Source organism: Notolabrus celidotus, chromosome 4 (assembly GCF_009762535.1).
Source record: "Notolabrus celidotus isolate fNotCel1 chromosome 4, fNotCel1.pri, whole genome shotgun sequence".
NCBI lineage: Eukaryota > Metazoa > Chordata > Actinopteri > Labriformes > Labridae > Notolabrus > Notolabrus celidotus.
This window is the reverse complement of record NC_048275.1, coordinates 23,025,690-23,045,653: the sequence shown is the minus strand read 5'-3', so window position 1 is coordinate 23,045,653 and position 19,964 is coordinate 23,025,690. Positions and strand designations below refer to the sequence as shown.

The following is a 19,964-nucleotide window of genomic DNA, read 5'->3' as shown; positions in this document are numbered from 1 at the left end:
CATTCAAAAAGATCTTGTTAATTGGTTTTACATTTCTGCTGGGAATTTCATATCTACAGTACGTACACTGAAGACTGGAGGATTGAGCATCTAAACTATCAAAGCTGGTGCATGTTGATGGAGTTGCTGTTGTAAAACACTTTGATCTGATGTTGGTGTGTGTGTTATGGAGCATATGTAAATCATAGGGCGGCTTCCCGCTGTTTAAATCAGAAGTATTGGCCTACTTCCCATCACTGTCAGAATCAGCCATGACATGCAATCAGAGATAAGAGAGGAAAGAGAAGCAGATATAATAAAGATTGAAATAAAGGGGTGGAGCAACACAACTGGAAATAAGTGCATGTAGTGGTGGACACATGAAAAAGATGCTGTAAGGTTTTTGTAAAGAAAAGAGTCTCTTGATATTGTTTGTTGGGGTTTTTCGCATGATTTGCGCTAACTTTACACAATGTCAGGCCTGCTGGAGTGACAGGTCGGCACAATAAAGCCCTCTCATGAAGACATCCTGAAATATTCTAGATATTTTAATGAACCCTAACCCTGACATTTTGTTCACACCTGTCCCTCAAAGCATGCAGTCTTCCCTGTTAGATGAGATTGGTGGTGATGAAGACTGGTTTATACTTCTATGTCAAATCTACTATATAGCACAAACCCTAGGTCCACATAGCGGATAGCTGTACCCACACAGAAGCCTACACACATAGCCTGATGCATACCGTCCATCCATCCATTATCTTGACCGCTTATCCCATTCAGGGTCACGGGGGGGCTGGAGCCAATCCCAGCTGACTTCGGGCGGAAGGTGGGGTACGCCCTGGACAGATCGCCAAACTATCACAGGGCAAACATGGAAAGACAGACAACCATTCACGCACACACTCACACTTACAGGCAATTTAGAGTGACCAATTAACCTGATGAGCATGTTTTTGGACTGTGGGAGGAAGCTGGATACCCAGAGAGAACCCACACATGCACAGGGAGATCATGTAAACTTCACACCTGTCCGACCGAGGACTCGAACTAGGAACCTTCTCGCTGTGAGGCAACAGCGCTACCCACAGCCCCTGATACATACCTCTTAAAAATGTAATGGCACGTTGAAAAAGCACTGACCGCAAGCCCTATGATTAGTCAGCTGGGTAGCATCGTAATTCAATAATTGCAGTATGATCAACTGCTGCTCAATATTATCACCAGCCTCAACATAATACACTTGGATAATACAATAGACTGTATAAAATATGGACGTAGTATCCGTGACGTCACCCATCTGTTTCTGAACGCTGTTTTGAAGCCAATCGGCAGCGGCAGCCATATTGCTTCTGTCGAGCCAGTGTGACGTAAAGAGGCGGGCTTTGAGCCTCCTAGCCAACAGCTGCAGTGTTCTTGCAGGCAGCTGAGCCTCTCTAGGAAGACTAGTAATCTCAATATCTTCAAAATTGGCGCGTTAGAAAAAAATTCACCCGCCTCACAGTGAGAGGACATCGAGAAATTAGCTATTCAGACTACACTCGTCTTTTGTACCAGGCTGTAAACATGTTTATTTCTGCTGCAAAGATCGTCTTTTCCCATTCATGTGTATGTGACTTCCGGTACTTCCGAAGCCAGCCTCAAGCGGATCCTCGATGAACTGCAGCTTTTAACACTTCCGCATTGACTCATATTTTTAGACCAGAGGTTGCCGCTTGGATAATACGCTCAGAGTCCCACATGGTTTCCTGCACACAAAAAAGCAGAGAATTTAGCAGGACCAAAAACTTTGTTATGACTAGCATAGAAATCCCACTAATAGTAGTGTTTGAACGGAGTACTATAGAGCGACAAAAACACTCCATCGCACAATTATCTAGTGCTCACGACAGTGTCGGCTACTTTATTGTAGCTATCGTGTAGAGGCAATGTAGAAGTATAAATCAGACACACACACTCGCTTGCAGTGAATTTTCCCAGGTAAAAAGTCAGGGTAATGTTGAGGTGAAAATGTCATCTGGCTGCATTCAAAAATCCTCAAAATGTTGTCTAATTGTTTTGTACATGTGTGAATAAGCTTAAGAAACAAGTAAAAAATTGCTAGCTAGCTTGGTTAGCAAGCATTTTAAGGTTACTGTAATATTGAGAGAGTTTCTGTTTTTTAAGCTATAAAGAGTTAAATGCTCTTACCAACGTAGTTAACCACCATTCACTTGGTGTGCTTTCATTCAACTCAACACACAATTTTTTAAAGTCCCCTTGGTAGTAGGTTGTCAACTAAAGGTAGCCATGGCCTAAACTCCCTTGGAGGCTATCCACCCAAAAATAAAGCATGTTCTTAACTTGTAGAACCCAAAGTTGACACCCACTTCTATTATACACCAAAGCAATAGTCCTTGCTTTATATTCCCGATGAACATAAATCAGCCCAAAATTCGTAAACTATTTTCCATATCTTGTATCTCATTTTAGTTGTTTTGTGGTCCACATTTCAACAAGTAAAATACAATGGTCACATTTTTACCAGCCTTTAATAAGCTCTGGTATATATGGAGCCAAGCAGCCCCTATGACAGCCACCCTCTTGTTAGTTTACATTGTTTTCTTCATGACGCAGCAGAGTTACTGCCCTCAGTGTTTAGTATATCTTAACTGTTCTTTCTCTTGACTTCTAACTCCCTCTTGCACTATTCCTGGTCATGTTTTTATAAAGGAGGCTAAAAGTCAAAAGTCTCTTTCCTCTCTTTCTGTCTCTGGTTGTTTTCTTTCTCAAGTGCAAGCAGTGAAAGCCTACTTTCCCGTGCCCTTGCCGTGCTGCAGACACGGACATAAAAGAGGAGGCTAATGCATAGAGTTAGGGCTCTGATTAAATGAGTCTGAAGTGTAGGAGGCTAGCTAATGTTTAGCATTATCTGGCTGATTAAAGCATAGCAAACAAGTGATTGCTATGCAGCTCTGCTCCTCACTGCCAGCTCGTACACAAAGCTGCTCTCTGTTCCCTCTCTCTCTCACGTCTCTCCATCTCTTTAATTCTCTATCTTTGCCCTTTTGCCTCACTAATTCTCTCCATCTCTCCTTCTCTCTGTGTCACTCTGATTTGCTTTCCATATCTTTTTTTCGAAAGAAGATGGCTCCATTTCCATCCCCACATTCATGCTTGTATTTGTCACACATTCCTTTTTTTTCTTTCATATTACGGTCCAGCCTCACCATGAACCCAAATAAAAATAAACAGACATGGAATACAGGTGGATAGATGGATGGATGGATCTATTTTCTTCTCTCCTCCTCTCTCTTTCTCTAGGTCACTGCTTCTGTGCTTTATGTCTCCATTTCTGTAGCATTCCTACTTTCTCTATCTTCCAGTTTCTCAGTCTATCTCAAAATGAAACTCCATTCCTCTCCCTCTAAGACTGTCCCAGCTCTCTCTCTATTACCCCAGCTCAGTTGCTGTGCCGACAGCCCAAATTCAATTATCGCAGATTGTGTTATAATCCAGGGCCACTGATTGGTCACTGCAGCTCTCCATTAAGTGGTAGGGGGATTTCTCTCCTAAGTCAATAGAGAGAAAGCAAGAGAAGAAAGGTTAAAAAAAAAACTAATGGTGAGCAGTTTGAAATATGGCATTAAAGGTAAGAAAGACAGACTGGAAACTTAAGACACAGGTTAAAGGGATGAAGCTAAACATGTGCCCCACTCTTCTTATCCCCTGAAAGCTCCTGGTATCATTTAGGCTCCAGCTAAAACAAACAACCCTGCCCTTAAAAGCCCAGTCCATAATCCCTCTGTAATCACCCAGACAGCCTCCCTGCACACAGCCAAAACATGAGAATCAACACAGGGATACATACATGTGTGTGTTTGTGTGTTTTGTTCCAAATAAAATGGTAGGATTGAGCATCTACGAATTAGCTGAAAGCACAGAAAGGCAATAAAAGTGTATACCTTCATGCAGGGTAAAATCAAAGATCAAATTTAAGGCTTAATTATCTTCCTCTTGAAAATGTGGGAATGGGGTGATTCTCGAAAATGCGGCAGAAGATAATTGGGAGTTGATTTATAATCTGAGGTTGTCTCATGAGTATTCCCCTAAGAGCCAGTCTTCTCTTACATGAGAAATCACTGAAGAATCAGGCTTTATCAACAACACAAACTGTGAAAAATGACACCTGTTATAATTTCTGGGGAATAGAGCGTTTTCTCACCCTGTGTCCAGTGGGCTTTGTGGAGGTCATGTAGGCGGCCGAGTGGTGAGCAGGGTGAAAGAGCATGACGTCAATGAAATGCAGAACCACTGTAAACTATATACTAGGCTCCTATCTGAAACAAGATTTTCTGTCTCTTTCTTCATAGAATATTATTTTTTTCAGATTGTATTTTGGAGCTTTGATCTAAATGTCTTTTTGTTTTTCTTGTATAGTAAATAAAAGCCTCTGGGCTTCAAAGCTCTTTGATTACTGATGTGCAACCAAGTATTGTGTGTCTAACATTTACCTCAATTGCTTGATGATAGTATTTCTCTTGCCAAGACACATTTTTTTTACACTCATATTACCCTACATATTGATCTTTACCACCAAAGAGATAATGGTTTTGCTGCTGTTTGTTTGCCTGTTTTTAGAGGGATTAAAGAAAAAACTATTTCTCTGATTTTCATGAAAATTGGTAGCAACAGGTAGCATGGGAAAGGGAAGAATCCATTACAGTTTGGACAAAAAATAAAAGGTTTAATCTCAGAGTCCACTCAAAGGCCTGGGCACCACATAGAAGTATGGATGTAGTTTACAACACAGGAGGCGTGCGTGAACATGAGGTCAGGTTCATGAGGGCAGTAAAGAATGTGGTGGAATTGGATCCATCTTCAGTCTTCAGTCTTCAGTCCATCAGAAAAGTCTGCAGAATCTGGATGTGTGGAAATGGCAGGTTGAAAGGGTTTGGTTTTGTAAAGCACACATCAAAACCTGTATACTCTTGCAAATTTGACAATGGCACATAGTTAGCCCTGGTCATGGGAGCTCGTCAAGTCAGTTCAACAGGGTACGTGGGGATAGCGACTGTCACAACAGTGTCTATGCAAAAACCACAAAGGCTCATGAATAAGCAAAACTTTTGACCTTGTCCATGGTTTGGGCTCTCTAAGTGCCTGTTTTTGGGGGAGGGGACACACATGCAAATGGCAACCTCCAGTCTCAAAATATGAAAGCCCATTCAGAAGGGTTATAAACTGCAATTCATCCAGCATCTGCTTGAGGCTGGCTGCAGAAACAACAGAAACCACATACACACCAATTCAAAAAAGACAATCTTTGCAGCATAAATAAACATGTTTCCGGCCTGGTTCAAAAAACAGCTGTAGCTGTTGGCAAGGAGGCTCAAACCCCACCTCTTTACCTCACACTAAGTTTGGTTGAGTTCAGCATTACCAATATGGCTCCTGCCGACGATTGGCTTCAAAACAGCACTCAGGAAAGGATGGCTGACGTCACGGATACTACATCCATTTTTTATACAGTCTATGGGAAAAACCAAACCATTATTAGGACAGTTGTTTTTGGAAGGAAGGAGACAGATAGACTGACAGACAGACAGAAAGAAAGAAAGAAAGAAAGAAAGAAAGAAAGAAAGAAAGAAAGAAAGAAAGAAAGAAAGAAAGAAAGAAAGAAAGAAAGAAAGAAAGAAAGTAGGACGGGCGGGCGGGCGGGTGGATGGACAGACAGAAAGGCCTTGAAAAGTAAAAAACGTTTCAGGACATAAAGAATATATGAGCTGATGTGAGAATGAAGAGGAGAAGGTTCAGGATAATTCACAGCGAGCGAGCCAGTGAGCAATGACTTCTTTATCATGTGAAAAATGCAAAAAAGGAAGAGCAACACTGAACAGAATTAATGAAAACATACAAGGTTGAAGAGGAAGAGTCATTTTCATCACGTGAACAGCGAAGGTGTCTGCACATCCATCTGTTTACATAAAACATTGATATAAATGCAAAACCGTTCATCACAGAGTAGGTCCCTGTGGCTTTGTCCGCCTAATGCTGTAAACGTTACACTGTAACTTTCACAGTGTGCTTTTTGATGACATTTCTTGCCTCCCAGCACTCATCTGTCTTCCACAGGAGAGACTTGATGTGAGGGACGCTTGTGAAGAAGCAACTTTGGATACATATTCAGGAGTGAATATGTGAAAGAGGCTTATGATACAATATTTATAAATGTTTACACTGCAACTGTCCCTGAACCAAATATATACAGTACATCTCCATAGAGAATATTAAGTTGGATACTAAAACTCTTTACAGCACCAGAAAGTTAATAATACTCAGGTTTTGTTGCACAGTCAGCTTTGCTTGTTTTTGTAAGTAAGCTATGTGTGTCACTTTGTCTCATGTCAAATCCTCTGTAAGATGGAAACAGCCAAACTCAGGTTTAAATATCCTTAGTCATGACTGAATCAGCCTTACGCATACAAACACAGACACACACACACTCACACACGTCAACTATAATTATGTTTACAGACAAGTAAACCCTTGCTAAAAAAAAAACAACAATTTTACAAAGACACAACAAGCTAACACACTTGCTCTACTGTTTAATCGCACACACACTTACATACACACGTGGTAGTCTAAAATAGAGCAGTATACAGCCTTGCATGTGTGCCTGGAGTGGGAGGTGTTAATACTTTATAACTGAGCAATGACATCATCATGTCAAAAAGGGGAAAGCTTCCTCACTCTGTCCTCTCCTTGCCCTTCCTCATCTTTTCTGTAGGCCCTTGCATCCTTCTTTCGAGTCCAAACAGATTTTTAGCTTTTGTCTCTGTAATGTCAATATGCACTGTTGTGTGCATGCATTGTGTGTATATGATTGTGTGTATGCATTCTGTGGGTGGCCCAGCTTCCGGTGAATGCTCCCTCTCTGTTTGGGGTTTGCGGGTCAGCACGTTCAACTACAGAATCATCTTTCCACTTCAGACCCCTTAGAAGTGCTGCCTCAGCTGAGTGTTTACAGCACCAGACTGCAAGCTCTTACTGTGGTCGCCACACACAGTATCACTGTACTTAAACCACATGTGCAATGCTTCATTTTAAATGCTTTTTGTGACTTGCCCTTTATGTAAACACTATGTCTGCTTAAAGACAGAATATTGCTTAAGGGTACAAGGAGCTGGTTTTAAGTATGGCTTTGCGCTCCGAGTTTTGCTGATGGGCATATAATAAGTAATATAATATTTTTACAGCAAATTATGTCTTAGTTTTTTTGTTTCCTTTTTCCCCTATTACACTTGGAATGAAAATATTCCAACTTAAAAAGTGCCATTGTCAACTTTAGGGTAACATCACTCAATGTCTGGCATGCAGCCAATACAAAAACCAATGCAAAGACACCAATTTTCACCAAGCCACGTGAATGGCGCAAACCAAAATAATTCACATCCAAACATTTCAAATCATGCAAGTAATTTATCTCACACCATGTTTCAAAACTCCTCTGAATTAAATTTTAACATCCTAATATCATATCATCATAGGAACCCCACGTAAAAACAACCCACTATTTTTTATGGTGTTTCCTTTGTTGTCTTGAAGACACAACCAACAAAACAATGAATTTTACTTTAAACAAGTCTGCATCTTGATGTTGTGATTTAGTAACCTTAAGACAAACATTTGAAATAATTCAGAGCATAAAAAATATTTTTCGGTTCATAGTTAGCCAGATGCTAGCTAAAATGTAACTTTTCATTGATGGACTGACAACTGTACAGTTGCTCTGAAGTCCGGACCGAAGACTGGTACTTTATTTCTAACCCCAAAAAGCTGGGAACTGTTCATCCTTAAGTAGCTCAGAGCAGCAGTAAAGCTAATCAAGCACAGCTTCCTGATCACATCGTAGAATTGACCAAGCAGGAGGGCTTCTGAACTACGCTATGATCCCAGCGCTCCCTTTTCAAATGTATCTGGGGGGAATGTTTCTGGATCATGCTTGACCAAGTAGAAGAAACCAAGATTATCTCTTGGTCAATTTCATGCTGATAATGTGAGAGGAACACTCATTTTGCTTTTGGTCTGAACACATCTTCAGGCTAATGGAAACTCAATAAAACAGCCCTAAAGGCATCCAGTGCGTTTCTATTCACCATAACGATATTCTAACAAGTCATATCTGTAATTCACTTCCAGTTTACCAATGACCTGACAGCCCTCTGTATATAATTATGTGTTACTTTACTCTGGAGGGCATGTTGACAGCTACAGAGAAAGATAGCATAGAGAAACAAGTACATGTCAAAGCACTCGTGAAGGCAGTATTAATGTTGAGAAACCCATGATGCCCAAAAACTGTGTGTAATACAAGGATAAAGAAGCCTCTTGAGAAATTGATGCTCATAAGATGTTTTCATTTAACAAAAGATCAATTGTTTTGATGGCTATGGATCAGGAAGGAAATTCCATGATGAAAATAGCCAGCGGAGAATTTTTAAAATCACATGGAAATGAAGCATTTGCAAGAACTTAGATAAAAATGTCCCTCATTTATCACCAGGGTATGCTAAACATTCCCTCAGATTATACCATTCTCCATTTCTGCCTCGGCCAGAGTGACTAATGAGCTCACATGACTGCTCTGTCTCAAAGACTTCTGACAAAACTATCAAGCCTGCTGTATCAAACAAAATGCCTGCTTTTGGTAACAATCAAGATTTCAGGACCTTGAGGCAGCAATTAAGCTTGGTTGCACCAATATTGCACAGCAGGGGGGGTAACACAGCTCCATAATGACCCTGCTAGGGCACCAAACTGACTGTCTGGTTTGGTCAAGTCAAAGTTATATCCCCCTTAGTTTCAGTTGTTTCACTTCTGTCATTGAGTCTGAAGTCAAAGTTTTCTAGCTTATCTTTTTAATATGAAATTGGAATTACTTAAAATGTATGAATGGGAATTCTTTGCCCTTTTTGTGTGGTAAGTTGCCAAAGCATAGCACGCGTTCTCAATTTTTTACTTCAATTCAATGTAAAATACAACTTGAATTTTAAATAAACCTCATAGATGTTTTATATATATTTCATCTAAACGAAATTGCCTGTACAAACTCAAGGAGGAATCACGGTTTAAAAATTGAAGACCCTAATGTTTTCTGGTCCAGTCGTTTTCTGGGGTGAAAATTGGAGGAACAGTTTTATCCTCATTCAGCACCATAGAGAAAGGTGAGTGTGCACATATAAGCTTTCAAAACCATGAAATGCCTCTGTCTTTGAAGAGGAGAAACAAATCAAATTAATTTCCCTAGCATTGCCTTGAACAGGTAAGGCTCAGCACTGAACAGAAAGACAGAAAGATATAAGAAAAGGCGAGTATGCATTAAGAATTATACATGCAAAGTCTGTCTTATCCATTAGAACTAGTTTTTATCTGACTTCATACCTGACACCCTGAAAAAATGAGACTATGTGCGAAAAGAGTCTGCAGTTGTTTATGCGCTCATTCATAATGGCCAGAAATAACCTCTAATTACAGCTGACAACATGCCCTTTATCTTAATCTAATTATGTCATTTTGCATCTAAAGTAATAGAGGCTTGCTGAATGCTATAATGAAAGTGTGTGTTATCATCAACTGTTCCCCCTGAATGAAAGCTCCTGCTGTCCATCTTCCAAATGAGCACTATTACAGAGCTTTTCAAACCTCTGCCATATCCAAGAATACATTCAAAAATCACAGAAAGGACTGCTTTAGGCTTTGAGCCATTAAAGATGACGCAAGATTCTTCAGATTACATGTGAACATTCAGGGGATGTAGCACAGTGGTAGAGTGCATGCTTCGCATGTATGAGGTCCTGGGTTCAATCCCCAGCATCTCCATTGTTGGATTGCTTGATCTATGCTGACCAAACACGAACGACTTACTCAAAAAGAACAGGACTGTATTATTTACATGATGGATGTCAGAGCAGTGGTCATCAGTGCCATTCAGCTGTTTCACAATTACTGCACGATGTAACACAATTGGATTAATTGAAGACTGGCCTTTGGATAAGCTGCAGTTTCCTGTTTTCCAAATAAACAGCTCAATGAGTTAATTGAACGCAAAGGCTGCCAGTGTCCAACAGGTCCTGTTTTCCAATGTGACACTGCTATCAAAATCTGTTTCATCTCATGAAATGCTGGGTTTAATGTTTGGCTACTTCCAACAAAAAATAGACTTCATTTGGAATAAAGATCACAGCTGGAGTAAAATTGACTTCCTTTAAGTGGTCAGTGTAGCTTTCGAGTGCACTGGTTGTCAAATGGAAAGTCACATGACCTTCAAACAGCACTACTTGCCAGCAACATCAGCCAACAACTTTTGTTGCATGTCATGCCTTTTTCTGTAACCCCATTTCTTGAATACCTTCACTTCTTACTTTATAATACAAAAAAGTCTTAATTTGTCTTCTCACAGGGGATGTAGCTCAGTGGTAGAGTGCATACTTCGCATGTATGAGGTTCAATCCCCAGCATCTCCACCTCTTAATCTCTGATGCAACTGCTAGCTAACCGTTTGACCAACACAGCTCACATGATGGATATCAGTAAAGCAGTCATCAGCACATTCGATTCAAAGTTTCCACTCTGCAGGCCTTCAAAATTTGCGAGCTGGCGATTGCACCCTTGTGAAGCTTTGCTGTCATCATGCATCTCTCATGCTAATCCCACAAAAGTGAAATGATGATGTCCCATAGGAGAGCACGAAGAGGTAAAAACACAGTGGGAGCTTCACATACACACACAGCCGTGCCTGCTTTGCTGTCTTGCAGTGATCACATCTCACTTCTGTAATGCCTCTGTTACCATCTCCAATGCCAGCACAGCGGTGTGACTTGGTCCAATCATTACACCTCTGTGGCATTCATACTGAAGGCCAAACATTACATGGACATCACTATTGCACCTTTAACTGGATATGACAAGGGCTTGAGTGTGAAGCAACCGCTGGCAGATTCTTGTTTTCCAAAGAAATAGCTCAAGATGTGCAACAGATTAAATGACAAAAATATCCATCAACGTCCAACGAATAAGTGCTGTTTTACAACCTGTCACTTGAGGGTTAAACCAGTTTCATGTCATATAATGCAGGGCTAAGATATATTAAGGCTAAGGAAAAAAACATCCAGGATTGGTAAAAAAAAAAAAAAAACGTTCATGGGCGAGGTAAAAGTGTTTATTTGGGTGCCGTTTAGCCTTGCAGTGTAAGCATGCGCCCCATCTACTTAGGCTATTGCCCCTATACAGCATGTCTTCCCCCACTCTCTACTCCCCACATTTCCTGTCTTAGCTATCCTCCCAAAAAAGGGCCCAAAAATCATAACTGTAAAACAAACAAATAAATAAATTATGTATTACATTTAGGACAGTTTTAGTATACTGGTAGTCAAAAGGATACAGGCTTATTTAATGCATGCCTATCATGATAACTTGTATTTAGGTTTCATGCTGAGCTAGCCAAAAGTTGTAGTCTAAGCCTCTCTTTATAGAGCCTTAGAGGTAAACTGATATTGAGTTCTTAAAAAATATTAAGTATTCTTAGTACAATCTTTAATTTGTTCATTTTTCAATAATTTATTTGTTTATTTGATAACAATACCTCACAAAAAGGTTAAAATCAATGCACACAAGGGACCATTTCAATCAGTGAGATCAAAAATGAATATCAAAACCATTTTTTAGACAGCAGCGGGCGCCATCTGCCTTTGACTTCTCTTGTTCAAAATCTCATGCATCTTATGTGTATGACTGTGTAGAGGTGTACATCATTTCTCTTTATTTAAACTCGAAAATCAAAAATCATGGTGCCAGTAGTTATATATCTTTCAGGTTAAAATGCACCACAGTGTTTAGCCCTGACAAACGACACCTGGGTGGCCTGTGCATTAACTGACATTTTAACATTTTCTTCTTTTTTCCAAAGAAGTTGCCATCCAGCTATTGATCTCTCTCCCCCTCTCTCTCTTTAAATCTCGAGTATGTGTCCCTAGTTTCTCTCCACCTGCAGGAAACAGAGCGAGACAGAGAGATGTAGCAGAAAACATAACGGACACAATTACGATAAGATAAGAGCTTATGCCACTTCAGGGGCTGCTATTACTGCTGATCATTCTTTCAGCTGTTTTCATTTACTTCTGTAAATGAACAATCCAGGGTTCTTCTGAATGAAGACAATACTTGTTATCAAAATAGGAAATAAGGCTACTTAGGCGGGGGGCAGTAAAAATGGCAAAACAAAAGTATTGAAAATAACAGTTTTTGAGGCAATCTCTATCACTAAGACACATTAACTAGGTTACAACTAAAACAAAGTGGGAATGAATTGTACCCAACATAATAGAGGTTTCTTAATGATAGTAAGAGGTATTGTTACATCCCTTTTGACAAATCAGAACTCCAGAGGAACAGTTACATATTCAACACTACCAACTGTAGCACATACAGTGGGGCAAAAAAGTATTTAGTCAGCCACTGATTTTGAAAGTTCTCCCACTTAGAAAGATGAGAGAGGTCTGTAATTTTCATCATGAGGTACACTTCAATTATGAGAGACGAAATGAGAAAATAAAATCCAGGAAATCACATTGTAGGATTTTTAAAGAATTTATTTGTAAATTATGGTGGGAAATAAGTATTTGGTCAATAACAAAAGTTCAACTCAATACTTTGTAACATAACCTTTGATGGCAATGACAGAGGTCAAACGTTTCCTGTAAGTCTTCACCAGGTTTGCACACACTGTAGCTGGTATTTTGGCCCACTCCTCCATGCAGATCTCCTCTAGAGCAGTGATGTTTTGGGGCTGTCGCTGGGCAACATGGACTTTCAACTCCCTCCACAAATTTTCTATGGGGTTGACGTCTGGAGACTGGCTAGGCCACTCCAGGACCTTGAAATGCTTTTTACGGAGTCACTCCTTTGTTGTCCGAGCGATGTGTTTGGGATCATTGTCATGCTGGAAGACCCAGCCACGTTCCATCTTCAATGCTCTCACTGATGGAAGGAGGTTTTGGCTTAAAATCTCACGATACATGGCCCCGTTCATTCTTCCCTTAACACGGATCAGTTGTCCTGTCCTCTTTGCAGAAAAACAGCCCCAAAGCATGAGGTTTCCACCCCCATGCTTCACAGTAGGTATGGTGTTCTTAGGGTGCAACTCAGCATTCTTCTTTCTCCAAACACGATGAGTTGAGTTTTTACCAAAAAGTTCTATTTTGGTTTCATCTGACCACATGATATTCTCCCAATCCTCTTCTGGATCAATTATATGCTCTCTGGCAAACTGCAGACGGGCCTGGACATGTACTGGCCAAAGCAGGGGGACACGCCTGGTGCTGCAGGATTTGAGTCCCTCTCAGCGTAGTGTGTTACTGATGGTAGCCTTTGTTACTTTGGTCCCAGCTCTCTGCAGGTCATTCATCAGGTCCCTCCGTGTAGTTCTGGGATTTTTGCTCACCGTTCTCATGATCATTTTGACCCCATGGGATGAGATCTTGCGTGGGGCCCCAGATCGAGGGACATTATCAATGGTCTTGTATGTCTTCCATTTTCTTACAATTGCTCCCACAGTTGATTTATTCACACCAACCTGCTTGCCTATTGTAGATTAACTCTTCCCAGCCTGGTGCAGGTCCACAATTTTCTTCCTGGTGTCCTTCGACAGCTCTTTGGTCTTGGCCATGGTTGAGTTGGGAGTCTGTGACTGTTTGAGGCTGTGGACAGGTGTCTTTTATACAGATAACGAGTTCAAACAGGTGCCATTAATACAGGTAACGAGTGGAGGACAGAAGAGCTTCTTAAAGATGAAGTTACAGGTCTGTGAGAGACAGAAATCTTGCTTGTTTGTGGGTGACCAAATGCTTATTTTCCACCATAATTTACAAATAAATTCTTTAAAAATCCTACTATGTGATTTCCTGGATTCTATTTTCTCATTTTGTACCTCTGATGAAAATTACAGACCTCTCTCATCTTTCTAAGTAGGAGAACTTGCAAAATCAGTGGCGGACTAAATACTTTTTTGCCCCACTGTATAATTTAGATAAAGTACTTAATACAGTACTTGGCCTTTCACTCTGCTTCGCCTCTTTTTTCTCATCCACAGGCAGGAAACACAGCTACTTCTAGAGCTCAGCGGCACACTTTTTCTAAACTGCTCATGTAGAAAAATCTCAATAGTTTCTGAGCAACTCTAAAAGAAATAGAAATATGCCACCATAACTTTAAACAAGCCAGCCTTTCAAGAATCAAGGACTCCAGGCATGCTTCATCTAAATAGGTTTCCCAAGTGTCCAACAGAAACAAAAAGTGAAGAAGTCTTATTGTTCTGTGAAGAACTTGAATTTTCGGTCTCCGTTGAGATTGCTTCCCTGTGACAGCAGGTATACTAAAAGCTTTAATCCTTCATTAACACAATCATCCGAGTGTACTATGGGACCTTAATGTACATCTGAAACCCTCTAATAAGACATAGATTAAGAGAGTCATAAATCATCTGTTTCACCTCACTCAAATGATGATGGCATTTTTTCTCTTCTCTATCACTGGCCGGGAGCTATTTAAAATTGGACTGTTTGTCAACCAATCAGCTCCCAGAAAGAAGGGTCTTCCACAGCTGCCCCTCCCGCCACATTCTCCCCCTCTACTCTGATTGGCTGCCTGAGAAATTCTAAATGTGCTCTGGCAGCGGTTGGATGCTGCTCTCAGCCAATGAAGAGAAAGCAACTGTTGCATTCGTATGCCCCTCTACTGCAGGGTTTGTTCTACTGCAGACCCTCAGTCTGGATGTGACAGGGTGCAGTGACAGTAGAATGAACAGTTTTGTATTATGTGTCAGTCTTTTTCAAAAACACAACCAGACATGTGCACATTTATACAAACATACCTCTACATTTTGCTCAAGTTCAATATATATTCGTTCACATCTATGGCTATGAAATGTGCTTTTTATTCAGTTAGATAATTTTACTTATTAAACTTATTCACACAGCCTCCTGACAGCATGACAGGTTATTAAATAGTAGTGAAATAATAAAAAAAATATTGTATGGCCACTGGGTAAGAGCAGAGAGAGGGTTACTCTAGTTTCCAACGCCCTCCATCGGCAGCGACATCTCTCTCTCTCTCTCTCTCTCTCTCTCTCTCTCTCTCTCTCTCTCTCTCTCTCTCTCTCTCTCTCTCTCTCTCTCTCTCTGTCTTTCTCTCTCCTTGCTGCCGTCGCGCGCCCCGCTCATCTCCCCTCACTCCGCTTCCGAGGCTCGTGGAGGGAGGACGATAATCGGCGCTGCCTGGTGGTGCCTATAGGAACCGGATTGTGATACCCGAAGGAAGGAAAGGAAGGAACGAAGGAAGGAAGGAAGGAAGGAAAGAGAGAGGGATGCTACGGTGATTTCCCCTCTTTTTTCTCTCCTGACACCAACCTCATCAGTACTCTTCATCATCACTTTAACCTCAGAGCCTTGCCAAGACGCTCTCGTACTCTTTTTTTCTATCCATCACTGACAAGCGCTGGTTTCGTTGGTATTTCTTCACTCTGCGCTCCAGCGGATAAAAACACAGGAGAGGGGACATTTAAGGGTTTGAGGAGCAAACGACTTGCCACTGCTTTGCTTTTTTTTATGTGAAGCCCCCCTCTTCCCCAAGCGCAACCAAACAGAAACAAACTGGGGTTTCCATTAGTGGATGTGTTGGACATCCGAGAAAAGAAGCAATACTTGAGAGAAGTGATCGTTTTCTGCTGGCTTGCATGTATTTGGAAAATTTCCTTGGAGAGACGGGCTGCTGCGCGCGGAGTCTCTCACTTCCAAGGTAAGGATTGCTTGAGTCAAAGGACTGGGATTTCAAACACAGTCCCATTCATCTCATTTTCTCTCCCCTCAGTCTGTTTTCTCTCTTGCTTTAACTGCCCGTGCGTCTCCTTCCGCAGAGGCTCTAATGAGCGTAAAACAGACGAGAGAAGTACAATGTTTCGGTTCCCGGGATGATGTGGCTCTCATCTGGATGAATCCAGCGTTGTCATACAAACACTGTGCACATACATACTGAAAAGGTCACCGTGAGAGGATGTCGGACTTGGTTATGTTTCAGCAAATACGGGAATAAGGCACGGGGAGCCCACGGAGCCTTTGCGCATTAGCGATGGCAACAGAATATGAAGACTTGTGTGTATTTTGTTAAAGCTGCTGGCTGTCACAGAGTAGACTTTCTTCTCTCTCCAGCTCTACTGGATGACGGTTGGATCTTTGCGGTTTCCACATAACACAGACAGTTGATTTTTTTCCTTCACATTACTGGCGCAGTGTGTTTGCATATTTGCGCTCGTTTTGTTGTGTGTGTCTGCTAGAATGTATATGGGTCTATGTGTTTCGTGTATGTGCGTTTTTGTATATGTGTGTGACTGGCCACGTATAGTGAGTGGCTAATCTCGATGCAGGCTCCCCTTCGCTGAGTCGTTGCCTCTCGGCGTCTCCGCGTAACGACGACGCACAACTTTTCTTTGGATCAGTGTCAACAGAAGCTTGATGTAGTTTCAACGGTTAATCCCTATCATAATGAAAGCATGCCTCGATGTTTTAAGCAAGACAAGTAGTCTTTATTCTATGGAGTAACATCCATACTTGCATATATGAGGGAAACGGGCCTATTTCTTCCAGAAAGCGTTCCCCAAAAAGTGCAGATCAAACTATAACTCACAATTTCTTCGAGTCTTTTCTTCCTTTGTAGCCCTTACTGTTCTCTGTAAGGTTCAGTGTGGCTTTGTGGAATTAAGATATTGAAATGTGAGCCCCTAAAGGCTCCTTAGTATTCAGTCCATTTGAATACTTCAAGCGGAGCTGCGTCCTTGCCCTTTTCCGTGTGCGCCAGCGCCGGTGAAACTGCATAAAAATTGCATACAGATCACCTGCCCGTAAGCTTATTCAGGCCCATTCTGCACTCAATTAGGTCCGTGCGTTTGCCTTATTGCCCCTGTAGGGCCACATTAGATCTTTTTTTAATTGTTGCACAGACAGGCATCCAATGGATTCCAGCTGTACCGGCTCTTTGCTACTGGAGTCTGTGAGTGTGCTGGTCTGACAGGAATAATCACGGATGGATGAAGCTGCTGCTGAGAGTAAAGTGAGATATCGGTGTATAATTTGGGCAGCTGCAATTCCGCTGCGTTTTCAGTGGTGGAGCACAGAGAGAGAGGGGGAAAGAGAAAGACTGTAGGGCTGTGCAGTCTTTGGTATTCATGGCACAGCTCGGGATTGCTGCTCTCAAGCAAGCAATAATCTCTCCTCTCTCCTCTCTAACTCCCCCCCCTTCTGTCTCCCACACTGTTGCTGCTGTTCATGTGCCCCCCCCTCCTCAAAACCTCATCTACCTTTCCCATTTCTTCTTACTCCTCTCCATCTCTCCATCTCTCCATCTCTCCTCCTCCTCACAGCCCTTCTCTGTACTTTGCAGTCTTGTGGGAGCCATTGAGAAAATCATTTGCTGTTGTTGTGTTTTATTCGACAGGGGGTTGGTTCTTATAGCAGCCAGGTTTCTCGGTTGTTTGCTTGCTTGCTTGGTTGGTTTGCAGGGTTCTTTCTTGCAGTGCTTTGAAAAAAAAAGTCTGCAGTCAACAGAAAAGAGGAAGGTTCAGAAATCCTTGAGAGGTACCAGCTCCACGTTGTTTAACAGAAAAAAGGGGGTTTGTAACTTTCTTCTGTTCCATGCTCACCCTGTTTTGACTCCCCTCCAGAGTTGCAGTCTTGTGGTTTTCTCTACATATCCTTATTATGCGCCTAGATTTCAGACAGTGTTTGTTTTTGCTCTTTTGCATCTGGCTAATTAGCCTACAGACCGGTCAGAATTGCAGAGACAAAAAGCAGAAATCCCCTTGTTTTACTTTTTTCAGATCTATATGTTTACTCTGTGGTTCAGCACCCACTTAACAAAGAATATGCAACAAAAGAAAGTCCCTTATTTTTCCTCTGCTGTTGAATCACCGCTCCTTGTTATTGTGGGCTAAACATTAGAGCTTGCTCACTTTGGCTGCACAAAACATCCCACAGTATCATCCCATTTGCGCTTTTGGATGTTTGCTTAATTCACTAATTAAGTCTTCTAGTTCCTATTTTAGTCACACTGTAATTCAGTTTGGATACAGGAGAGGGAATAAGTGGAGAGAGGAGAGACATGAGGGCAGAGCTGAGGAGAAAAAGAGCATGACTCCTATCAGAGTACGAGGGAGAGGCAGAGGAGGAGGAGGAGGAGGAGGAGGGCAGCGTGACTTCAATCAGCAGTGTATTCCGTCTCGCTCTTTTATGAGAGCCACTGCTGCCAGACACTGCTTGTCTTCACTTTGCTATCACAGGAGCGAAAACACTCATAGCTCCCCCACTCTTCTTCAGTTCCCACAACAGTCTGGTTTTATGTCTGGGGAAGTGATTTCACACTTAAAAAAAAAAAAGAACAGGACAGAAACACAGAATCCCCCTTGTAACCGGCATGTCTTTGTGCTATTTAGGGCGAGCCGTAGATACAGAAAACCTGGCTCAGATGACACATGAAAGCAGGGTGGGTAAGGTATCAGATTTTTTTTACTGATGTTCAGCCAGGAAATTGTGCAGGAAACTGACATAGTTTGTTGTCAGATTTTTCTCAGGTTTCGTCGAGGACCTGGTGTTGGAAATGTTCTGTTCCTTATGGTTTACAGAGATATAATTAAACCTGCGAATACACGTAGGTTCCTCAAGCAGTGTTTGAAAAGACACAACTAGGCCAGTCATGGCTGTTGTGTTCAACTTTTGCTGCACACTCAAATCAAGGTTACGGAGTTCTTTTGTGTGAGTGATGGTTTTAACAGCATCGAGTCACCTGATCGCTTCATAGAAAAATCAGAAACAGTCCCAAAGCGGCTTTAGTTGTAGAGCTTGTTCTCTTTTGCCGTCTACTCATCCTCTTCAGACATTGCTGTTTCATCTCATACTGGAAGCACTCTTTACCTTAAATGACTGCAGTTCTAAACATATACAGATAAGATATGCTTATGTCTTGTTTTTTTCACAACCAAATCCAGCTCTGACTTTGGCTGTGAGCCAAGAGATGCTACAGCTGAAGTTGTGTTGCTGAATTTAGATGGAAATAACATAAAAAAGGTCTCCTACTGGAATGAGTTTAAAGGCAGCTGACTCCAAACGCTGCTGACGTAGCTCACTAGGGAGGCAGCCAGATAGAGGGATTAATTTCTAACACTGTAATCGTTATATTTATATTTAATTAGCCGCCAGCTGCTCGTTCTCATAAGTCGAGGCATTGTAAACTAGATTCCTTTAAACTGTTAAAGAGGCATTGGAAAAAGGAGAGAGAACTCGGAAAGGAAAACAGAGAGAGGGAAAGAGGTGGAGGGGTGAAAGAGAGGGAGAGGTGCTAGACCATTTCTAGGTGACGACAGAGGGAGCTGTTGGGCTTTGCTGCGGTGGCGACGACTGCCCTGCTCTCTCTTTTTTTTCCCCTCTCTTTTCTTTTCTAATTCTTTCCAAATCTCTCCTTGAGTCTTTCTCCCTCCCTCTCTCGCTCTCCCTCTCCCTCTCCCTCTCTCTCTCTCTCTCTCTCTCTCTCTCTCTCTCTCTCTCTCTCTCTCACTCCCTCGCTCTGTGAGACGGTCAGTCGAAGAGATGGAGAGGTAGTTAGGCTCCCCAGGGATGAAGGATTCAATCTGCACGCCCCAAACACACACAGACACACACACGCGCACACACAGAAACACACACACAAGTCCGAGTCGGTCTGGCTAAGCATGTCCACAGACTGGCTTCTGTTACCCCCAGATTCGCAGTACCTCCCGCAGAGAAAGACAGAGGGAGAGAGAGAGAGGGGGGAACAGAAGTAAAGAAAGAGGGGGAGGCATTAAGGGGGAGAGGTTGGTTGGTTTACTTTTGGCCCTACACTGGTTTGTTTGGCTTCCTCTCCGTCCCTGGGTCCATAGCTTT

General features: G+C 41.9%; 1 protein-coding gene and 1 non-coding gene across 2 annotated transcripts in view; both read left to right on the top strand.

The window, feature by feature from the left end:
• Window positions 1-9,771: 9,771 nt before the first annotated feature.
• On the top strand, window positions 9,772-9,843 carry trnaa-cgc. Its single transcript has one exon. It is a non-coding gene; the product is annotated as a tRNA-Ala (tRNA).
• A 5,404-nt stretch (window positions 9,844-15,247) lies between these two features.
• The window catches only part of cdh11 (cadherin 11, type 2, OB-cadherin (osteoblast)), a 108,792-nt gene continuing 104,075 nt past the window's right edge, over window positions 15,248-19,964 (top strand). The window contains exon 1 of the mRNA XM_034681439.1: window positions 15,248-15,813. The gene's annotated coding sequence lies outside the window, so the exon portion shown is untranslated. The remainder of the gene's footprint in view (window positions 15,814-19,964) is intronic.